The sequence below is a fragment of the Chlorocebus sabaeus genome, chromosome 7, assembly GCF_047675955.1.
Source record: "Chlorocebus sabaeus isolate Y175 chromosome 7, mChlSab1.0.hap1, whole genome shotgun sequence".
Classification (NCBI taxonomy): Eukaryota; Metazoa; Chordata; class Mammalia; order Primates; family Cercopithecidae; genus Chlorocebus; species Chlorocebus sabaeus.
Genome location: NC_132910.1, coordinates 41,615,269 through 41,640,852, shown reverse-complemented (window position 1 = coordinate 41,640,852; position 25,584 = coordinate 41,615,269). Strand labels below are relative to the sequence as shown.

At 36.3% G+C, this 25,584-nt stretch overlaps 1 protein-coding gene across 2 annotated transcripts in view; it reads right to left on the bottom strand.

The window, feature by feature from the left end:
- Positions 1 to 25,214, bottom strand: part of CCSER1 (coiled-coil serine rich protein 1) — a 1,436,819-nt gene extending 1,411,605 nt beyond the window's left edge. Inside the window, exon 1 of one of the 2 annotated variants that reach the window (XM_073017490.1) lies at positions 24,443 to 25,214. The gene's annotated coding sequence lies outside the window, so the exon portion shown is untranslated. The remainder of the gene's footprint in view (positions 1 to 24,442) is intronic. The other variant, XM_073017491.1, reaches the window with a different exon arrangement.
- Between the last annotated feature and the right edge of the window lie 370 nt (positions 25,215 to 25,584).

Here is a 25,584-nt window from a genome sequence, read left to right as displayed (position 1 = left end):
ATTCACTTTATAGTGTTTATATTCTACCTATTTAATGCATTAGGGTCTATAGAATATTTATCATAGCTACTTCCTTAGACTGCAAGCCCTTTAATGCCAGATCCATGTCTAATTCATCTTGTTATCTTTCACAGTGAAAATGTAAATACAAATTTACATTGTAAAGTTTGAAAAAATAATTGTTTAATACTGAGTGATTAAATAACTGAACAAATGGAAAAGAATCTATTGATGTAATGATCTCCTAGACTGAATTTTGTTTTAATAAAAGTATAAAATAATTTTGAGTTTGCTCTCCAGGTGTACTCTTTGTACCATTAGTTTTCTTAATCACACAAAGTATTCTGACAGTCTATCAATTTATTCTAGAACTTTAAGATTTAAAATCATTAAGAGAATGGGTATATATTAAAAATTAAATGCCTGTTAATCTCTTTTGTGGCTTGAATATCCATATTCTATTTTAAATGATTGATCTGAAAGTTAAATTACAAAGAAAGACTCCCAAATGGTAGATTTTATAGAAATCATCTTAAAGCTAACCATTTTAAAACAATTGAATATTAAACCTAATAATCTAAATAAATAATACCTAAATTAAAATTGATACATATATCTTTATGAAGAAACCATATATCATTATGTTCATTAATAAATCTAAAATGTAGTAGCAAGAATATATTAAAATGCTACCTGTACAATTTTACCTCTGGAGGCTTTTATTATTCCATTTCTTTTATTCACTATCATTTCATTTTGCATAAGTACGATTTTCTTAGGTACATTTGAAAGTGTTCCAGGCATGGATTTTCATTATTCAGTGATAGGAGGACTTTAGTTCTAATTGCTTTGACAGCTTTTCTTTAAATCTTTCATATTCTCATTCATGCTAATCAACCAAGCAAGTCTTTGTCAAGCCAGAGCAGGGTTGTGGAACCTTTTATTAAATCAAATGCTTCGCTTTTGTGAGGAGGAAAAAAAAATAACAATCTATTCAAAAAGATTTTAATAATATTTTAAATAAACTCCAACTGCAAAACAATAAAATAATTCAGAATGATTAGATACATTGGATACATTTATTCACTGACCTAATAATAACTACTTGAATCCTTAAATAGACAAACTGATTATTAAAGACATCTATATATAAATATTAAACCCAGTGCACAGCTTCAAATGTGCTTTCTCTATAGATATTTAGATAGAATAGAGCTGGCTTGCTTAGTAAAGCACTGGTCTTTCTTCTTAATAATTACATTGTCCCATACATGAAAAGATCACTGTGGTCAATACTGGTTTTAACAACCTACTGCTTATTACATTTAGGACATTGAAAAGAGTGATGAAGATGAATGAGGTACAATTACAAGTAAATGTTTATATGTTCAAAATGCTTCATGAGCTGGTAATCATCTTTTTACAAAAACAAAAGGTGAGTTTTCTACACATACACAGTGGTCACAAGTCATGTACCTCTTATGCTTAAAGCAGCAAGGTGCAGTATTATTGACATCCTTTCCCCACTAATAACTACGTAGGAATTCCCCAAATGTGTGAAACCCCATGTTTTTTGCCCACATTTGCAACAGTGACTGATGTTACTATGGGAGTCACTATTCAAAAATAACAGAAAAATAAATATGAAACTCAGACTGACTAATAATGATATTTTACTCATTTGGAAAACTGAATACACTCGTCCCTCGGTACCCACAGGGTTTGGTTCCAGGACCCAGCACAGATACCAGAATCTGTACATATTCAGGTTCCCTCAGTTGGTCCTGTAGAATTAGCAGAGAGGAAAAATCAGCCCTTGGTATTATGTGGGTTTTTCATCGCATGAATATATTCAATGCATGTTTGGTTGAGGATGTGGTTATCCCCTATATGGAGGGCCAACCCTATTTATTGCAAAAATCCACATTTAAATGGACCCATGCAGTTTTAGCCCATTTTATTCAAGGGTCAACTTTATAGCTCATGAAGTCAGCATAAACACTGGTGATTTACAACTTCCTTATGGCGTTGACCTGTCTATAAAAGTTTCCTATTATTTTACTCTGAAAAACATTAAATGATTGCTTTTACATACAATGCAGACTTAACTTGAATATGAAAAATATGTTGGTCTTTTTTTCTTTATTGGATGTTCCTATTTTTCCTGCATCACTAAATATCTTAAGTGAAGTTCAAGAGCACTAAGTTTATAACAATAAAATTTTCAGCTAAGAACAAGTCTGTTTCTGATTTTCAAACACTACCTAAAGAAGTATCATGGTTTAGATTATTATAAACAGTTTTTCCAAAATGGTCATATAGAGGCCAAAGTTATTCATAAGTTTATTTTTAATTTTAATTACTTGCTTTCCTTTTCTCAAAGATTAACACATTTTTTAAGTATAACTGAATGTTGAGATTGTCTGAGAAAAATCTCAGACTAGTTCACCTGATTGGAGTAATTTCCCAGTTGATGCTCAGTTAATGGCACTACCTCCAATATAAAAATCAAGCATAGAAATGGACAATTTCATCAATATTAGACTCCCATTGTTCTTGAGTCTAATGGGACTCAAGAACATTAGTCCCATTATGTAATGGCTTTGCCTGAAAACAGCAACAATAAAATAGCAAATGTTCATGAATAGAACTTTGGTTAGGTTTCGTGTCTATAGGGTGAAGTGGTTGAGAGCCCTACTGCACGGATTGGCCCCTTCTGCTCTACTACTTTCTAAATCTTTAAACTCGGGCTACTTACTTTACATATCTATCCTTCTATATCCTCATCTTCAAAATAAGAAAAGCATCACCTACTTCATGAGGTTATTGTGATGATTAAATGCATTACTATGTATAAAAATCTTAGAACAGCAGCTGGTAAATACTAACAGCTGTATCAGTATTGGGTGTTGCCTGCAATTACAAATGTCATGGGATTTCAGAATTAGATGCCATAAGAAACATTGATAAAATTCTAACAAAGCCAAAGTGCCTTTCATATTCTAAAATAGATGTCGTTACTCATGTCTTTCAGTTAGGGTGTGATCTACTTGTAAAAATAAGCATAAGATTGACTCAAGAGGTTAAAAGACAGTATTCCTATGCCTATGCCTTCTAGGAGGAAAGTACATGTATAGGCATGCTTGTGTTACAGGTTCAGCTTGATAGCTCCACAGAATGAGATAGAGAAAAAAAAAATTAGTTAGCTAAAGCTAGAAGTACTAATTACACAGTGACATCATAGGTAAAACATTTGATTTCCAATCCTCCGGTTTATCCATTACAAAACTGAAATCAAAGTAATTGTCCAATGAGGTTCAAATGAGACAGAGTTTGGGAAAAAAGATGACAGACTCTAAAACTTCTGAGGAATGCTTTGTTCCTGGTTGTTATGGGAGGTACGTAAATTCCTATCTCTCTGATCCTTCTCTCTATCCAAGAAGCCCTTTACTCTACAACCAGGATCACATCTGTATCAATCCTGTACTACCATACCCTACACAATATGCATTTCTTTGCGCATTTTTTTGGTTTTATAATGTGTCAATCCAAGTTTACTAACAATGCAAAAAAACTGTACAATTTTTTTCCTGATTGAATATTTTCAAGAGACTAATACTGGATTTTTCTAAATAAATTCGTGGATACTCTAGTGGATCCACAAACTATCAGAACTTACAAGCACTATCATTTTTCTTATGCACATGTGTTTATTTGGTTGAAAAATTATAAACCATTAATTTCTTTAACTCCTAAAATTTGCCTATAACTATAAAAATTAAATGATAATTACATACAATTATTATTATTATTATTTTGAGACATAGTATTGCCATGTAGCCCAGGCTAGAGTGCATTGGCTCAATCTTGACTCACTGCAACCTTCGCCTCCCAGGATCAAGCAATTCTTATGCCTCAACATCCCAAGTAGCTGGGATGACAGGCATACATTACCATGCCCAGCTAATGTTTGTATTTTTAGTAGAGACAGGGTTTTGCCATGTTGGCCAGGCTGGTCTCAAACTCCTGACCTCAAGTGATCTATCCATCTCGGCCTCCCAAAGTGCTAGGATTACAGGAGTCAGCCACCATACCCAGCCTTTTATAAAATTATTAAAATTAAGTTATAATTATAATTTTCAAATGAATTATCTTGCTCACAATCACATTCTAACCTACATAGTATATGTTCACAACCTCACTTTTTTAAAAAAATGAGGGCACATTAGTATAGCCAATATAATGGCATTTCTGTTTTAGAATAAAAATGTGAAAATGTTTTCAAATCTTTGTATTTATGGATGTATTCATATCATTTTCAAACCTGAAATAATTTTGTCATGAAGATTATCAGGATTACAAGCCTCTTGCTTTTAGTACACCTGAATTGTTCAAATGCTACTCACTTTGATGCATACCTAGCATTTGTGCATTTCTTAAAATTATCTTTTCAGATTAATCTAGAGTAGCCTGTAAGGTACTTGAACATTGCCAATACTACTTTTATATCTATAATTACTAGATGCATATTTTAATAAACCATAAATAATTCATAGTTTGTAAAGTCTCATTGATAATGGAATACTTTTGACCTAATAAGCAGTTACATAAATCAAATCCAAATAACAACTAATTCACCACATACAAACTGTGTAATTATTGACAAGTTAATGAGTTTTCTGTGTCTCTATTTTCACAAACAATAATGGGGATTAAAAACCTATATCATAGGGTTGTTGTGAGAATAAAATTAGATAATTAAATTTGAGAAATTTAAAGTGTCTTACACATAGAAAAATACAGAGTGTCTTACACATGAAAAGCATTAAATGACTGTTAAATTATTAAACAAAGTATTAAAAATAAATACAGTAACAAAGAAATAAATCACTGAATAAATGAATTAAACAACTAAGGAAATAAATAAATTAAATAATCAAAATATAAGTCATAGCCTGAAGACAATTAGAAGAAACATTGTGGTCTGACTTTATAAATTCTTGAGATCATAAAAATGAATATTTAATCTTATATGTTAATTACTTTTAAAAGAATATCATAGTGTCTTAAAAGGAAAATAATTTATGTGTTTACAGAAACTATTAGCAGCATTGATGCTGATTTGACAAAATTCAAACACATAACAGCCTGGTCAAAGCAATGTCACATCTTCAAGTTAAGGAAAATTGATCATCTTCTAGGGGAAAATTTTCAAAAGTGCTGTTCTAAGAGATATATAATCCTCTGTATAAATAATGATCAACTATTAAGGCATTTTGTGAACATAATCCAATTGTATCAAAATTAGCTAATATAAAATTACACTAAGCCAATTTTGATAACAGTTAAGAGTTAATAAAATTATTAATACTAAACTAAATTTTCCAAGTTCACAGCCCTATTTTATTATTTAATGTGTATCTTTAGTGTGATCTGCTCTTTGAACCAAGTACAAGCTGCTGGACCAAACCTGCCAGTAATTAGAATGATGGTAGCTATTTTTCTAGGCTAATTCAGACATTAATATGCACCATAGAACAGATTATTTTAAGAGGAAGAAGATGATCTAAAGATCATGCCCTTTACGTTTGTTAAATTTAAACATGAGAACAAGCATAATGTGGGTAAAATATTATTTTATACTCCATAAAAATTTAAAGAGACTTTACATATTAAAATATTCCTCTGATCTCCTATTCTTGCACAGTAGATGTACATTAAAATTCTATATCTGTGCTATATAAATTGGGGCTCACTTCTCAAAAGACTAGAAATACAAGAATGTTAAAAATGAGAAGGTTACAGAATCATACATCAAAAGAACAGTACTTATCTCACTTGTTCTTTTTCACTACTTGAGCTGAATATTTTACTTTGAAACATTTTTCCCATTTAAAGTTTATTTTCTTTTTAAGTCTTAGGAAGGTAAGAGTGTTAATTCATAGATAATAACAGTTAGTTTCCCGAAAATGCCAATTATTAAGCCATATAATAGTGGTTCAGAGATTATGTCAAGAAATCTATCAGCTGTTTAGTTGTCAATGTCACAGGGAAAAAAGGTATCCTAAGATAATGCCTATGAGTGCACAGATCAGCATTATATGAAAATTCTGGCCTTTAAAAAATTTTTTATTATCTGTAGAATTGTTTTGTTTTTATTGCACATATTAGGCAAGGATGCTTAATTTTAGCTCCAGATTTTATAAACTCCAAAGAATGAAGACATGATAAAAGAAAAAGTAGAGTTTTGATTACAAAACACTTCACAGATAGAAAACGTTAATACAGTCAAAACAACAATGAAAACTCCATAACCTATCTTAAGACAATGACTGCACAAAGATCATATTCCCTCACAGTTTAGACATCTATAGCCAGTTCCTATAAACACAGATGTGAATTAAAAAACAAAATCACGATTGACACAATAGATATTGAAATGTGAAATACAGTGAGTCAGCCCAAGCCTACGGACAGTGTAAATCCAACTATGGATGCAGAGCATGAAACTGAAAAGCACACTGATACAGCAATGAAATTTTATTTTAAAGGCAGTAACATATGACACAAAAAGCAGGCAGGAGGACAGTTATTGTTTCTTTTACACTTCCTAATTTTATAATGTGGCTCTTTAATTATTTATATGTTATTTTGATTATGTGGCATTCCACAATCACTTACATGGAGTTACCTGATGCATAAAAAATGATGTATTTTGTTTGTTAAATTGAAAGAGTACCCTATTTCTCTGAGATTTTTATTTAAAATCTAATTGGGGCCTATGAGATTAGAATATTTTAAAGGTAGAAAGTAACATAAGAATAGAATTAGCATTTCAAACGTCATCTATAAAGCAAAGAGAAATAAATTCTTTGACTTTTTATCATAATATTTGACACCTGGAAGTTTACGGGCCATCATGCTTTTATAATCAAAAATAAACTACAGGTAGCCAGAAAATAGATTGCTTATAATGACAATAATAATGGTGGTAAACACTTTGTAGAAATAATACTCAGTAGTAATTAATTTAGATGAGCTCATTTCTTTGGTTGGTTTTTAGAATATTACATAATAACAGTTTAAATACTGGATAATACAAAAAGTAAATGAATAAATGGGGCATTTGAATGCATAAAGGGGAACCTATGTATTAGAATAAAATAATTTAAATAAAATTGTTCCCATAATGCAATAAAACTACTACAGTCTGAATATCTGAAATTGGCTGCATGTAATTATGATGTATAGAAAGCAAAAAGTCCTATTTGATTATTATACTGTATTATTGAAACACTTTAAATTGTCCAGGTAATCTAGAATCCAGTTGGTATTTATGCCTGAAATGATGACTAGATATGTTCTAACTATATTCCACTACTTTATCATGTTTTTCCCTCACTGCTTAAACGACAGTTTACTCAGCTTTTCACTGTGTGCACTGAGTAAATTTGAGTCCACATTCATAAACACCTCAAGTAATTTATATCCAAGGCAGTGGCAGTGAAGCAATTATTCATAATGCACAGTGGGATGAATGTTACAAGAGGTATATGATGATCATCCACAGGTATTTGACTTAATGATATTTTACTTTAAATAATCTAGACACCTATATGTTATATATAATAGGAAACAGCAAAGATGTCATCCACAATTAATCCAATGAATAGTAAACTTTTCTTTCCACAATAAAGTTTCCCTAGCAAGAATATAAACATTACCTAGTTATAATTTGAAAAGGCAAGGTATGGGAGCACGTTCAGGAAAGCTGTGACTTATAATAAAATGAAATTTCAAGAAACAAATCCAAGTTTTGAGAGAAAAATGCAGTAGATGGAACAACCTGAAAAGTAATAAGTGACTTATATCTTTCTCTTTTAAAAAGATATCTTACAGTTTGGATGCTGAAGTGGTCTTACAAGTAATGGGAATACAGACCAGGAAATGTAATGATAACAAAGGAGATGTGGATGAAGATTGGTGGCTCGTGCCTGTAATTCGAACACTTCGTGAGGCTGAGGTGGGAGGACTGCTTGAGCCCAGGAGTTCAAGACAAACCTAAGTAACATAAGGAGACCCCGTCTCTACAAGTAACAACAACAAAACATGACTTGGGTGTGGTGGCACATGCCTGTGGTCCCAGTTACTTGGGAGGTTGAGGTAGAAGGATTGCTTGAGCCAGGGAGTTTGAGGCTACAGTGAGCTATGATCACACCACTGCACTCCAGTTTGGGTGACAGAGCAAGACTCTATCTCAGAGAAAAAAAAAAAAAGTGGGAATGGAGAAGTAAAATAATTGATTCTAGGAAGTATATTCAAGATTTAGTTGTTAAAAAATAAAGAAAAAAGAAAAGTTATTTAATAATCCATTCATTCAACAAAAATTTACTGAATACTTGATATATCCTATAATGAATGGTATATTAACACCTGGTGTGTGTGTGTGTGTGTGTGTGTGTGTGTGTATGTGTGCACTTGCTAGGAAATAGAAACACAATGGTGGAAAAAACCAGACATGAATTGTGTTCTCATGAAGTTTACAGTCTAAGAAAACATATATTATTTAAATAATCTCACAAATGATTATAAAATTGCAGCTACCTTAAAGACTATGAAAGAAAGGTATATAGTACATGGTGGTGAGAGTTTAAAATAGCATGAAGACATGATGCTTGACTTGGGAGATGAAGCTTGAGAAGAAATTGGCTTAATAAGGCAGGAATGGGAGACCATTCCAGGCAGACGGAAGAACATGCAGTTGAAGGCATCAAGAACAAAAACATGTTTGCTGGAACTGATGTTTGCAGTAGCAGAATTACTTCTTATTGTCTGTCTTCCTCCCCTTCAAATGAGCCAAGTATTATAACCACCATCATACCAGATATTTGCTTAGAAAGCCCAGTGTACAAAAAACTAAGCCTTCCTCACTTTTCATACATCCAACATTAACACTAGGAAGTGACACATAGTGTATATTAAATAAAAATTAAGTGATTTCATGTAAATTTGCTGAATTCCTGCTATTGCAATATATGTGTTATTTTATTCTGAAAAACTGGACAATAAATATAACAGGGATAATCAAAAATACAGTTGTAGCAGAAACATTTAAAATCTATGCAATTTATAACACAAAGTTCTAACCAAAACCGTAACAATTTTTATAAAAATCCTATATACCTAAAAGGACATGTAAAATTCTTAATAAAGAAAAGAAATAATAAAGAGAATACATAAATTTTCTCTTTAAAAAAAAGTGAAGGTAGCCAGAGGCTGTAGGGATCAGGAAAAATGGCATAAGCAGCAGTTTCAAAGCTAAAATTGTGGCTTACTCATACCAAAAAAAAAAAAAAATGCGGTAAATAAATAAAACGATATCCCTCTGTTGTACTGTGCATTTGCCTGTATTAGTATACGTTGCATTCAGCTGTAGTTATTTGGCAAAGCTAAATATGATTATGCTGGGGGAAAAACACACATGAAAGAACTTCCACATTTTACTAACACAATTCCCCTATTTACCCATATGTTGGAGCTAATTCCCACTACAGAAAAATGCATTGTAGCAGAACAGACTGTACTTAATTGTCTGGTGCCAACTAGGTATTGCTCACAACTCAGAGTGCTGCAAAAGAAACTCCCCAGGAGGGTTAAAGTCGTCATGGAAGGTTTCATGGACTTAGGCCTGTAATGACAGCTGAGATTTGCATAAACAGAAAGGATTAAATGCATATGCTTTGTGTGTGAGGGTGCTCTAAGTTACATGACCTTAACAAAGTAGAAGATCTGTGTTTGGATTAACAAACTGTGGTGAGCTCACAAAGGGCCTCCAAAGCCAGGCAGTCAAATCCATATTCTTTGAACAAAAACATAGAAACACAATGTAGTTTTGGGATAGGAAAGCATTAAAAATACCTATTTAGAGCCAGTAAAGCAAATGTTTATTACTCTATGCTATATGAAGAGCAAGACTATCAATAAAACATGATAGTCCACTTGTCACGCCTCTCTGAACAGATACTGAATCACCTTTGCACAGGCTGAATACAGGTACAAACCCATTAATGTGCTAAAATAAATGTATGCATAGTCAACATTGTCCAAATTAAGTTGACCTGCAGTGGGCAAGCATACCTTTCAGGATCCTATTTTACATACAACGTATCCTTAAACTAACAAGTGTAATAATTTGGCATATTATCCTTGACATAAGGGTTTTATCTGGGGGGGGAGGGGATTGCTCATAGGTAAAATGACATTTCATTGGCAAAGTTGGAAATGTGCATTTCCATTCTACAAATTTATTTATCAGTCAGTCATCTAACACTTCTGTGGCTCTTCCACTAGAGTTGTTAACACACTTAAAAGATACAGTCTCTTCATTCATTAAAAAAAATTATTCAATTGCATAGCATTGTCTTTTGCACATATTGCATGTTAAATAAATGATAAAGAACACATGATGACCTGTGTCTTTATATACCAACAACTAACCAATGCCAAAATATCTCTGACCAAACAAAAAGTATGTATACACTAACATATTATGTAAAACAGAAAGAGCTTAACATATTATCTTTCATCCCTTGTTTTGGTTAATTTTATGTATCAACTTGGCTGGGTTATAATGCCCAATTGTTTGATAAAACATTGCTCCAGATGTTAATGTAAAGGTATCTTGTAGATGTGATTAACATGGACAATCATTTGACTTTAAGTAAAGCAGATTACCCTTGATAATGTGGGGTGGGCCTCATCTAATGAGTTGAAGGCATCAAGAACAAAAACTAATGTTAGCTGGAAAAGAAAGAATTCTGTCTCAAAACTGTAATATAAAAATCCTGCCTGAGTTTCCAACCTTCCAGTCAGCTTTACAGATTTCAGTCATGTAAGCCATTTTCTTAAAATAAGTCTTTCAATAGATAGATAGATAGATAGGTAGGTAGATAGATAGATAGGTAGGTAGATAGGTAGATAATCTTGTTGGTTCTGTTTCTCTGGAGAACACTAAACCCTTCATTCTAAAAAAGTAGACCAAAAATATCTGATTAGAAGTAAGTTATAAAAGACAGTTTTCATAAGAAATTAATTACTACATACCTGTGTACATGTGTTCATACACACATATAACAAAGATTGATACAAGTTTGTCTTGATGTCAAAAAGTACTCCAGTCAAAAATTTTTAATTCAATAAAATTTGTTTTTGATGTGAGTGTGAACTGCACTACTTTCTTTTGTCAAAAAAGAATGCAATCTCAGCAGGACCCCATTTTTCTATAACCACACTCTAAAATGAAAGGCAATCATCACTTTTGGTCCCTAAGGAGTCCTAAACTTGACTGAGTACTGAGGATTCCTAGGGCTATATTTATACAACACAAATGATTCATATGATTACTAAAATTCATCCCTTTCTCTTAAGGTCCACTACAAAACACCTAAATTTTGCGCACACATACTAATTCTTGAAAGGGTTTTAAGGCAACTTTTCTTTAGATAGATTAAACATAGCTTTTATTATGCATATTTCAGCTCTAGTAATAATTAGAAAATAGCACTAGTGGCCTTTAATCGATACAATTAATGATGACCATATTATTTGACATAATTGCAAATATTTAGCAAAGAAATTTTAGGTTTTTAAATAATTTATTCAGGATGATTACTGAGAACTTTTGCTTTATTCGGTTTTCATTTTCATACTTGTATTTACTTATTTACTTTTGAGATGGAGTCTCACTCTGTCGCCCAGGTTGGAGTGCAAGTGGCATGATCTTGGCTCACTGTAACCTCCTCCTCCAGGTTCAAGCAATTCTCCTGCCTCAGCCTCCCGAGTAGCTAAGATTACAGGTACCCACCACCACACCTGCCTAATTTTCGTTTGTTTGTTTGTTTAGTAGACACAGGGTTCATCATGTTGTCCAGGCTGGTGTCGAACTCCTGACCTCAGGTGACTGGCCCGCATCAGCCTCCCAAAGTGTTGGGATTACAGGCATGAGCCACTGCACCCAGTCTCATTTTCATACTTTTACACCTGTTATTCTGAATCTACATTATTTCTCTGAGTTACACAACTGTGTTCTCAAGGAAAAAAATTACCAAGAAATACAGCTTTTCTTTTTCTACTTCATAGTTGGAACATTGTTGTTGGCAATATGTGAAAAAAAAAAAAAAAAAGGAAAGAGTAACATATGACCTGACGGACAGATAGCATATAAACTTCAAAAACATGAAAGTTAGAACTATAAAGTGAAAATACACTCCATCTGAAGGTCACACAGCTATTTTCTATGGCTTATGCACTTGGAATACAGGGAATTTCTGACCAAAATAGAAACCATGGAACCTAAACTGTTCGGAAAATATCCCTATAAGGGAAGATATATATGTGTGTGTATATATGTGTGTGTGTGTGTATATATATAGAGAGAGAGAGAGAGAGAGAGAGACATAGTTTACCAACATCATGCAAAACTGACCAGCAGATCAATACCACACTAGTGACAGGATATCTTTCATGTAAATAAGAGTTTTTCTATGATGACTTAGTCCCTTTTTGCCACATTGGAAACTTAGGGCAATGATGTGAGAAGGCAGGGTGGAGATCTGGAAACAAGCACACTCACTCTGTGTAGCAAGCTGGGATGTCACTAATGTGGCTACTAGAAGAAACAGACAAACAAAACAAAAAGTCTCCCAACTTCTGTTCTCAACAAGGACCAGCAATTATATGGGGACAGGAAACATACTGGGTTTCATTAACTGATACATGCATAGGGCCTAGTAACATTTGTTTACTGAATGAAAGAATTCTGGCAGCCTCACATGATCTCAGATTTGTCAACATTTCAAAACGTGAATCTGGGCTGTATAAAGTAGAAGAAAATACCATATTCCAAAGGCCTTAAAAAGTGAACATGGAGTAGGTGTTCAGGATTTTGATTTGAGGAAGTGACAAAACCGACTGTCCTTTGACCTCCATTCTCCAAATTAGTCTATGCCACTGCTTCTTGCTTCCCCAGACCTCACTAACCCCTAATGCATGTAGTTTAGGTGCCACTGTTCCTCCAGTCCTTTCATTTACTTTAAGACTTTTAGCCAGTGTCAGCTCTTCAGCTCCAAATTTTCAGTCTATGAAACAGCCAGGGAGGGCAGTGTTCAAAGTAAGCCTAGGGTAGGATTCAGAACAGTGGTTAGCACTGGAAGTAATTCACATAATGCAGACAAAATTCATGTCACTCTCAATTGGGCATAGTGGGGCGCACCTGTAGTCCCAGCTACTCAGGAGGTATAAGTGAGAGGATCACTTGAGCCCAGGAGTTTGAGGCTGTATTGAGATATGACTGTGCCACTGTACTCTGGCCTACGTGACAGAGCAAGACTTTGTCTCCAAAAAAAATTTTAAAAAAGAAATCCACATCACTCTTAAGCAGTAGTGCATTTATTCATCCATTTCTCACTTGCATATTGAGTATCTTCACGTCTCTAGTTTAGACCAGCTGGTGGGGAAAGAGAAAAAAATTTTAGAAAAAAAACATCCTGCCCTCATAGAGCTCACCATCTACTGAGCATGAAGCACAAACAAGCAGTGAATTATGATATTTGAAATGGAGATTTGATACTAATATACACAGGATATTACTGGAACTCAGAATATGCTTCTTATGTGGAATTGAGATGGGCTTCCATGAATTTACTTTTGAAAGGAACTTTGAAGGGCCCACTAGAATAAGCCAAATGATGGAAGGTTAGTAATTGCAGTTAAATAATGTAGCATCTGCAACAGCAGACTCTACGATTAACATAAACAAAAACAGCATATTTTGCATTTTTGCAAGAGAGGTCAGCAAGATCTAGTACCCTGGATAGCTCCTCTGCATCAAAGGTGACTGCAGATTGATGTCTAGCAGATTGGAATTGAGATTAGACAATCCCCAGAACTTCAAATTTACTAATCTGTTTTATATTCAAATTATAATTCCTTAGCTTTTAAAATATCTCATCCATTTATTTCCTGAATCTGGCCTCTGAGGCTGCGTGCTTTCTATATCACCATCCAATGAACCTGACTCTACTCAGAAATATCCTGAGAGGCAATACCTTCCTTCTCCTCACTGGATAGTTAGCACTCTGGGGTCTCTATCCCCTTTGTGTTTCAAGCCAGGCTAGAATTCATAATATATTGTCCCTCAAATCAATGTAAAACTTCCCATTTCAGTACCCTTCCTCCTATCAGAAACTGAATTGTTGTTGATAATGAAGCTATCTCCCCAATTCCCCTATATTTACACTTTGAAGTACCCTGTAAAGGAATACCCCTCAAAGCCAATTTTAGTCATAATATTTCTAAAAGTTTATATACCTGTGTACAAATTTGTAATGCTTCATTTAATGGCCCAGTTTAGTAATCTGTACTTTAATTTTTAAGATTTACATTATGGGCATCACATTCTGACTTTTATGGAGCTCATTTATGAATGAATACTTTTAATATTCCTTGGTCAATTATATATGAATAAAATATTAATAGCTGAAAAAGCCAATAATTATTCTTGAGCTATCTGTGCACTAGGTAACATTCCTTTGAAAATTTAAGAATGTTATTGTACAAACTCAGTGGGGTTTTGTTATCTCTAAAATACACTGAAATTTTGTCTGAAATAAGTTATTCTTAATTTATACTTATAACAATGAATTTGGGTCTTGTTTAGAGCTAGTATTTTCCTCCTTTTCCTAACTTCTCACCTGATGTTTCTGGGATATATGCATGGTTTTCTCGCCTCAAGCTTTTCCTAAATGTCTTGAAGAATATTGCCTATTATAAAGAAGCACTCACAACATATTTTATATATTCAGACTTAATGTTTTGGTCCATTCTATATATATAAAATAAACAAAACTAAACAAGCATAAAAACAGTTCTCTAAAGGGATACTTGCCTAGAAAGTTAACCATTTATTTTTGTCATGCCTCTAATTCATGTTTGGTTTGCTTTTATTTGTAAACATGATGTAGGTTTGTGATACATTATTTGCTGCTATTGCAAAACACACACACACAATAAACATTCATTAACAGAATTATAAGATTTAACAATTTCCAAGAAAAGCTAATTTCAGTGAATAGGTACATAAATACAACTTAGTCTGAATTTGTTTAATAAGAATGGTACATCACTGATACCCCCATGAAGGCTGAATTAGAATAGTACACTTAGCTGAGCAAATACTTCTTTTTTTACCTTTTTCTTTTTTAGAGACAGGGTCTTGCTGTTGCCCAAGCTGGAATGCATGGTGTGATCATAGCTCACTGCAGCCTCGAACTCCTAGGCTCAAGCAATCCTCCCACCTCAGTCTCCCAAGTAGCTAGGACCTACAAGAGTGCTCCACCACACCCAGCTAACAAACACTCCTTGAATACAGTAACAGTACTAAATTTCACTAATGAACTGGATAAATTAAAGAAGAAACCTTATTGTGTGGAATAAATTTCATCAATTGTTCTACATTCTAAATACATAAGATACAAATAAAGTTATGAAGGAGAATGCAGAAGAGTCATATCATCATGAACTTAAGTGACTAGAAAAAGAGAAACAGGCAAACTCTAAAGAATTCATACGTACACTGTGCATATATTTGTACACATATATCACATTTGGACACCAAATAAGATATGGAATTACAAGTACTTCATTTATTGTGGATTAAGCTGTTTAGTAAACACCATAAGTTATTGGTAACTTACACTTTAAGATTATACCAATAAGAGGTGCATGATTTTTGAAACTGACGGACTTCACCTATGTAATAAACATTTACAAAATATTTGTTGTCAATGATGATACATGACTATCTTTCTAGTGGGGCACAGCCAGGTAAGGAAAGGTTACATTCCGCAAAATGAGGCAGTCTGGTGATGGTCCTAACCTGGTACTACACCTGCATTGTAGTTTAGAAAGCACTCCAGAGGCGCAGCTAGGCCAGGCGCGGTGGCTCATGCCTGTAATCCCACCACTTTGGGAGGCCGAAGCGGGCGGATCATGAGGTCAGGATATTGAGACCATCCTGGCTAACACAGTGAAACCCCGTCTCTACTAAAAATACAAAAAAAAAAAAAAAAATTAGCCGGGCGCGGTGGTGGGCGCCTGTAGTCCCAGCTACTCGGGAAGCTGAGGCAGGAGAATGGCGTGAACCTGGGAGGCGGAGCTTGCAGTGAGTCGAGATCACGCCACTGCACTCCAGCCTGGGCGACAGAGAGAGACTCCGTCTCAAAAAAAAAAAAAAAAAAAAAAAAAAAAAAAAAATCACTCCAGAGGCACAGCTGTAAATACTTATAAAAAATCTAACCAGTCTAAGTATGCAGGAGCAAGGCAATATGCCATAAGTAAATGGCATCATGGAAATCTAAGAGTGAGTATCGAAATGAAGCATACTTCTAAGAACTAGCAATGTTTGGAGATCCAGGAATGTGTTGTGTTTTCTGGTATCTGCTGGCAGATAAAATGGCTCAGGAAATGAGGTTGTTTCAGAGGCAGGATCCCAGTCTTTTTTCAAAAAATGAGGTTGTTTCAGAGGCAGGATCCCAGTCTTTTTTTTAAAAAAAAGTGGGGGGCCTTGCTCAAATGCTAGGAGGAACAGTGAGATTGGGTAATTTATCAAGATACAGGGGAAAATATTAAGCAAGAAATCAGTTTCAGTTATATAAGTAAGCCTAATTACTAGAAATAGGCAGTAATGTTAGAGTTGAATATCAAAGGCTGCTTAATGTTAAGTCACAAAATGTTAGGCTAGAAATCAGTTAATTTTTTCATTATATAGAACGAATGCTTCTGAATCAGGAGCATGGCTAAGGCTCAAGTTAGAGTTAATTCTTCCAGTAACAGAAATACATTTTGACAAAAGCCACAAAATAAGCCATAAGTGAAAAATTAGTTAAAAAAACATTTTTTTACTCCTTGATATTATTCATCTAGTTTTAGTCATGGTTTTGACTGATTTAAACACATTATAAAATATATATAACTTTGTATAGTCTTGAAGAGAGCTTCAAAATAACCAAATTTAACTTTCTGTCCATTTAATTCTATGAAATCAGCCGAAATATAACCTTTGCTATGAACATGTGAACACTGATTAAATCCACAGTTAAACAGATGAACCGAAGAATAAAAGTTAAAAGAAACTAAATTAAATCTGATAGTAGCAGTGAACATATTTCCTTTTCATGGGAGGAAAGCTAGATTCATAACTTGCGCATAAGCTCAACTTTTCTTAAGCAACATGCTCAAAGCTCTGCATGAATCTTTCCAGAAGATACGCTGCATAACTTCAAATATGAAGTGGAGTATCTACTGTCTGAACTTTCTCTGCATGAAGGCACACATTCACAAAATTATACTTGGTTACATTTTAAATTTTCATTAAAGAGTTGAGTGATTCTGACTAAATAGAGTAAGAGAATTGTGGTTGAATGGCACTGAGAGTGCACAATATCCCTACTGAAAATAGCAATAAGAATATGGGACTACCAGCCTTGCAGGTCCTCCATCTCCAAGTCCTCCTTCGGTCACTGTTCCAGTGACCCAAGAAGCAATGGCAGAATCATTCAAGATGGTGGCAAAAGATAGGTAATACACAGATATTGCTGCTGGGCCCTTGGTTAAATTAGGAATAAAGAAGACTGTAATCCCAGCACTTTGGGAGGCCGAGGCGGACGGATCACAAGGTCAGGAAATCGAGACCACGGTGAAACCCCGTCTCTACTAAAAATACAAAAAACATTAGCCGGGCGCGGTGGCAGGCGCCTGTAGTCCCAGCTACTCAGGAGGCTGAGGCAGGAGAATGGCGTGAACCCGGGAGGTGGAGCTTGCAGTGAGCTGAGATCGCGCCACTGCACTCTAGCCTGGGCGACAGAGCAAGAATCCGTCTCAAAAAAAAAAAAAAAAGAAAAAAAGAAAAGAAAAGGAATAAAGAAGAGATATACTCCTTCAGACTTTCTCTGTTCATGAGTTTCATATTTTTTGCATCATTATAATTTTAAAAATCAAAGTTTGGTTTATACAGTTTAGCAGATCATAGAACAGAGACTCGGTTCCCTCATCTCTAACATATGCATCAAACTAACTTTACAATGTTAAAATGACATGACATAACATTATAAAGTATACATCATGTAAGAAGTGTCCAGCACATTACAGTCATTGCTATTGTTGTTAATAATATTTCATAATTTGCAAAATAGGAAATACCTATGTTTGCAAAAATTCTAAGATTCCCCTTATTTTTAATATTTCTTAAGGTTTATTTCTTTGGAAAAAATAAAACATCCTTAGAATGAGGGCTTATTTTCTAAGCATCCTTAGAACAGAAGCTTATTTATTTATTCATATATTCTTTTAACCACTATTTATTGGGCATCTACTATGTGCTAGACATTGCTAACACTGATGAAGCAATACTGAACCAATCACACAAAACAAGTAAAATTTAAACTGCCAAAAGTACCACAAGGAAGAGGAACATAATGCAAAACTATATATAACAGGGCAACTGATGTAGAAAACAAGGCCAAGAAAGGTATCCTTAGGGAAGTGATGATTGAAATAGAGAAGCAAGGGTTCGGTGGAAAGGGAGAGAAATAGTGGTATAAAGGAGATACAGGATGTGAACACATTATCCTTAACCTTGAAAAATGTAGAGCTATGGTCTAAAATTTATTTCAGCAGTAAGACTTAGAATATTTCACATGTGTGACATTATTATTGTACAGCTAAAATAGCTGTAATCTTATCCTGAGAAAGGTGCTTACTATATGCCAAAACCAAAAATATCATGAGAGTCAACAAAACTAAACAGAAATTGGTAAATTTGTGTTGTGCATACCATTTGCATTATAACTAACCACCAGTAAGGTCTAGCCTAAGGTCATTACTATCCAGTTAAATTTTCATGTATTCCCTCCCCCATCAACAGCAAATTCTTGCACAAGCAATGGGAACTCATTAAAAATTTGGTCAGAAAACATAGTTAAGGTGCAAATCTTTTGATGGACAATGTAATATTTTACAAAACTGAATATCTGAACCTTAGTTTACTACCAGCTGACGGAAGTACTTATTTATAAAACAGAAGAAAGACACAGCCTTCAGTTTTTACTCTAAAATATTGTAGGTGAGTGGCTTTCAAATTCTAGAGTGCATAAGAATCACATAGAGAACCCCACCCCAGAACTTCTGAATCAATCAGTTTGTGGTGGGGCTACAGATACAGCATTTTAACAAATTTATAGTTGCTGCTATTGCTGCTTAGGGGATCACATTTTGAAAACCACTACTCTAGGTTAAGAATTGTCACTAGATAATAAAGTGTTGCTTTATAAAAGTCCTTTGGACTGTATTTAGTATCAAAGCACAGTTTAAAAATTCAAAAATTTTAATCAAGTTTAAGTTTAATTAATATTTTAGAAGAGTTAATGCAGTGTAAATGATGCAAAACCAAAAGCTGTGCTTTAAGTTATTCTAGGTATAGGGCCAGGAATTTGGCAAATAACTTCATTAATGATCTAAGCAGAAATCTTTTAACAATTTGTAATATATCAAACACCTCAGTAAACATTTCCAAAAAACACCTTTTAAAAAAATGTAGCCTGCATGGAAACAACTTAAAATACAATATGGTTGTTTAAAGTAGACTGATAACAGTATCTTGATAATGTATTGCAGTTTAGAATAGCCAGCTTCACATTTTAATATTCAGTTTAAGCTTCATAGTAAAACATGTTTCTTTTGTTATAGTGTTTTCTTCTCAATCTCCCCATCTTTTTTCACTGCTTCTCCCACCCCACACTTCATATTTTATTGTTAACTGACACTCTTGCACAGAGAAGATAATATTGCTGATAGAAGCGTATGTACTCACTATAAAGCAAACAGATTTTGTCACTGTCCAATAGGGAAATCAAGCAGAAGCTGTCAGTCATACAGTGGATGAAATTACATTATTGAAATGATATACCTGTGACATATAGTCCAAAACCAAACTCAAAAGGTACCAATTAACAGATAGGCTAGTTTGTACCCTAACTACATGGGGAATCATTTCATTCTTGCATGAATATAAAATTGATTAAACAGGCTTTCAGTTTTGTAATAACTCTTTATCTATTAACTGTCAACAAAATACATATATGAAAATATTTTAATTCAACTAATCTGAAAGTAATTCCATTTGGTTATTTATTGAAAGTCATGTCTAATATTTGCACAATTTCCTTACTGTCACCACAACATACTTCTGGGGTGTCATATTGAAAGACAGACTCAAAGTCAATTCAGATGTTTCCCTTTTATTTGTGAAATGAAGAAATGCATTTTAAACAGTTTGTCTAAAATCAACCTATATACACAAAGAAAAAAACAACTATGTTTAGAATAGAGAAAGGTCATGGTGTTATCGTTAATACAATTTATTTATCAGAAGATAGTTAAATTAGCCATAAAATTGTTGCTAAAATTCCAAAACGTTCACCACAAGCACTGTATCATAGCTATATATTTATGGCAAATAATATAGGGATAGATTAACTATTATGTGGCTGCATACAATAATGTTAAATAAAATCTAATCTAATAGATTTGATAAATCTAAGAAGTTTAAAATAAAATATTATATAAAATATATTATTTAATAGACTACACATTTTATACAAAGAATAAAATGTTAACTATTCAAAAGATGCTACTGTTATTCTTTTACACATTATCACACTTCTTTACAACAAACCTAAAAAGATTTGCTTAAGGAAATACCGAAAACACCTCACCATAAAGAGGTTACACATACGCCACTTTTACTCAACACATTAGTGAGGTGGATGTATTTAAATATTTAAAGTACATATTCTCTACAAGAATTCTATTGTACTATTGTAGTAATACAAGTACATATTGTCTATTAAAAGACAATATAAGCCAGGCACGGTAGCTCATGCCTGTTATCCCAGCACTTTGGGAGGCCGAGGAGGGTGGATCACCTGAGGTCAGGAGTTGGAGACCAGCCTGGCCAACATGGTGAAACCCCATCTCTACTAAAGTAAATACAAAAATTATCCAGGTGTGGTGGCACACACCTGTAATCCCAGCTACTCAGGGAGCTGAGGGAGGAGAATCTCTTGAACCTGGGAGGCGGAGGTTGCAGTGAGCCGAGATTGCACCATTGCACTCCAGCCTGGGCAACAAGAGCGAAACTCCATCTCAAAAAACAAACAAAATATAAAGTTAAAGATTTGTCTTCTTAAATGTGTAAATATTAACAATGAATTTCAAGAACAGAATGTGGGCAGGGCATAGTGGCTCACAACTGTAATCCCAGCACTTTGGGAGGCCGAGGCAGGTGGATCATGAAGTCAGGAGTTCGAGACCAGCCTAGCCAACATGGCGAAACCCCATCTATACTGAAAATTCAAAATTTAGCTGGGCAGGGTGGCATGCGCCTGTAGTCCCAACTACTTGGGAGGCTGAGGCAGGAGAATCGCTTGAACCCAAGAGGCTGAGGTTGCAGTGAGCCGAGATAGCACCACTGAACTCCAGCCTAGGTGACAGAGCGAAAATCCATCTGAGAAAAAAAAAAAAAAAAGAATAGAATATGTAGAAGGATGTACATCCAAAACAGACTCAACCTGCACTCTGCAAAATATCCAGCAACATCTTAATTTATGTCAAAACAAACTTATCTTCCCTTATGTGTTCTTTTCTATTATTCCAGGAGACTTGCATCTTGTACCTTATATTTTTCTTATCCACAATGTACTAATCCTACTTATCCTTTAAGATCAAGACCAAGCAAGTCTTACCTACCCCCGAAGCATTCTCAAACAAAATCCAGTATGAAATGTTATTGTCATGCTCTGAACTCCTGCAATACTCATTAGACATGTAATCTCTTATTGTTATGGGTTGTTAACTCTACACTCAAGCATGAGCATCAGATTCCTCCCACATGGCAAGTAAGTTCCTGAAGGACAGGGAACAAGAAATCTCTCATTCCTTCCCAGTGCCTAGACACTAGTGCCTTGCACACGTTAGGCCCTTTATTATGAGCATTATGATGAGTAATAAAATGCAATAAAGGTTTGAATAACTATTATCGTAAAAATATAACAAATTTTTCATTTTCTATTTTGTTTTATCTAAATTAACATTCTGTGGTATAAATAACGTATCTTTAAAATCATAAGCAGTTGTTGATTCTCTTGACTGTCAAAAAACAAAATACTCATAAATAGAACTTTTAATGATTGCAGTAATACAGTTCATCAATTACATTTTTAAATTTCCTATTATATCTACGTTCCCATAGTTTGGGATAGTCGAGATAACAACCCTCAGAGTGGGGTTCTCCATCTGAGTTCTAACCTAATATTTAAAGTTGCACATGCTTCCGTGTTGAAAATGTATTTCAAAGTAATATAAATCTAACAAAATCAAAATATCAAATCCTTAACTCTACTTTTTTTTTTCAAAGAACAGAAGTGTTAAGGAAATCAATAAAACAATACAAACAACAGTTGGTTTGTTTTGATCAAAATAATGAGTTAATTTAAATGAAGACAAATCACTCTGACAATAGGTTGACGAACTTCTCTTTTTTCTCTGTGAAACTATTGAAAGGGTGGTTACAACATGGAACTTCAATATTTGGAAAACATTGTGTTGATAGGCTTTTAGAGACATCTCAGTTTGCAATATTAAGGACACTGTCCTATTACTAAACCCACTCACAGTTCTATGAAAGTACAGGTGGCTACTTTTAAGAGAAAACATTCATTTTATAAGCATCGTGACAGGCACTGTCCCAAGTCATCTCTAAGTTTCAAGTTACGTATCTGGAACATGTACCTGTTATAATGTTATAAAGCAAATAGAAAGAGAAACCAAAACAAATTATGTTATAGCCTAGCTTAACAGTATTTTAGGTCTTCCCTTAATAACCAGTTTTGAAGGAACCAGTGATAACTGACCTCCACCTAAGTGTCCTCTTCTCCGTTCTCCCTAAGGCTTTTAATAAAACCAGCTTTATGTTAAACGTGTACACATTATTTTTAATAGTCCTTGAGGGGCAGAGAAGGGAGGATGTGTGTTACATTTCAATAGGAAGGTATTCAACTGTAAAGATTTCAGAAATGAAAACTGTTGAAACCAAGTAGGTATTTTCTGACTTGTAAGTCCTACTGACTGCCTGAAAAGGTAAGAGGGGTGGAGAAGAGGACATAAAAACATTAAAGGGCAAATAATCTGTAACTTCTAAGAAGTATTTTTTTTTCTACCTGTAAAAATCTGAGTGATTTTTTTTTTTTTTTTTACTTCATTTCATATTCCAGGTCCCACGAGAGGAAGGGAAGGCATAATTGCTTCTAATTCTGAGGCAGAGAAAGGAGAGAGAGAGAAAGCAAGCAGTTCAGGATACACTAAAGGAAACCCCAAGAAATTTCACAACTCTTTGCCACAAATAGCCTTTCTTCTCACCCTGGATACCTCCTCCTTTACATCAGCAAGGCTCAGCCTCCACGCACGCAGAAGCACCATTCACAAATCCCTCCGTCACCCTTACCCCTTGCTGGCACCGTGTGTACGAGTCCCTGGGACACAAGCCAAAAGTCGAAGGGGCCGGGGGGCACATGCGGTTTCAGCTTACGGCTTTCTGCTCAGGTGAACCAACCCATTGGTTTGTCCGCAGCGCGCGCACACACACACACACACACAGCCTGGGGCCCTTGACACGCCACCACAAAGCAATTGGTTCAATCTAAGTCGCTGCTGTTACTGCTGCCTCTGGGCAGGGTCTTGCTTCCAATCCAGGAAACTGGCGCCAGAGGACAAGCAGGCGGAGGCAAGAGGCGGTCCCGGCCCGGCACTGCGGCTCCTCCGGGAGCCCCGGGCTCCCCGCCCCCTCCTCCCCTTCCCCCTCTTCGCCGCCGTCCCCACCTCAGCACCCGCAGCCCAGGGCGCCAGCGCTGACCGGTCGCCTCTACCTGCGGGACGCGAGTGGCGAGGAAGGGGAGCGACCCGAAGCCTGCGCCAACTCTTGCCTCCTTGGCCAGCGCTCCGCATCGTCCTGGAGCGGCCGCCGCGGCCGCAGGCAGCAAACCACGCAGGAGCGCGGAGGAAATGGCCACGCAGTGCACTGGGAGCCGCGGGCCGGTGGGGAGCGAGCCCGCCCGCCTCCTTCCCACCCCGCCCGCAAGGCCAGGTCTCTGCGCCGAGCACGCCGGGCCCGCGGCCGGCGCTCCGGGCCTGGGCGCGCGCTGCTCCCGGACGGCCCCTACACGGCGCGGTCACCTGCCGAGCGGTCATCCCCGCGTCCGCCTGCGGCCAGCCCCACACAGCGGCGACGCGACGCGCGACCCGCTGAGCGCTGAGGCACCAGGGGCGTTACTACCTTGAGGGCTCCGTGCGCTTGTTAAGGCTCCTCCCGGGCACTCAGGGATTTATGTCTTCGGGGCACAGGGGTGTCCTTCCTGGTCCCCCTCCTCTGCCCTCCCTCCCCTTCTCGGCTGTTGGGCTCCTTCTCTCCACTCCCAGTTGCACAGAGTCGAGCTGCGTTATTTAATAATCCTCCTGCTCCTCCTGCCTGCGCCAGCAGAGCTGCTCTGCCCGAGCCACCGCTTCCCAGTCAGTCATGTTGAGAGAGAGAGAGAGAGAGAGAGAGGGGGAGAGAGAGAGAGAGAGAGAAAGAGAGAGAGAGAGAGAGAAGAGAGAGAGAGAGAGACAGGCGGATTGGCAGTAGGTCGGCGACTATTTGTGGTGAGGGAGAGAAGAGCAGAGCAAGAGGAGGGCAGGGGAGGGACGTGGGGAGGCGCTTCCAAGTGTGTGAGTGCGCGGAGTGTGACTGTGTGGGGTGCGAGAGAGCCACCTCCCTGGCAGGCCGCGCTCCCGGGCTGTGAGGAGGGCGGGCCCCAGCGCGGCCTTTATACAAGGGGGAGTGGAGTGGGCTGGGCGGGGCGGCTTGGAGGGCGGCGCCCGGCCCACTGCGTCGGCCGGCTTCCACGCACGCATCCTCTGGCATCGACGCGCGCACACCCACTGCTGGCCCGCTGCTGAGTTTTCATTTTAGGGGCAGCAATATCCCACCGCGCTGACCTGGCCTTTTCCCCCAGCCCATCCTCGTGCTTACGTGGAGTTCAAGTGCATGGGCAGGTCAAGACTAGAGAATAAGGAGAGTCTGAAGAGATGTGAAGTGACTGCGGGGATGCTGGAAATAAATGCACTGTATTTCTCCTCTCCAAGGTTCCGATGTTATCTTTCTCTTCCTACTCTAAGGGAAGGAATTACCAGATTCTTTCTCTGCTTTTCCTTCTCACCCACACAATTCACATCCTGACAAGTGTCTTCCTTCCTCAGTAACAAGAAAAGAAACCTGGCTTCTTTCCTTTAAGCAGGTCACACCTCCCAGAAACCATTTGCAGCAATCAGTTCTGTAAGATAATGGCAGCACTGCGACTGTGTCCGAGAGTGGAACTTGTGTTCCTACAAGGAAGGTCCTACACAATACAGGCATTACAAGAGAACCAGCTACCAATT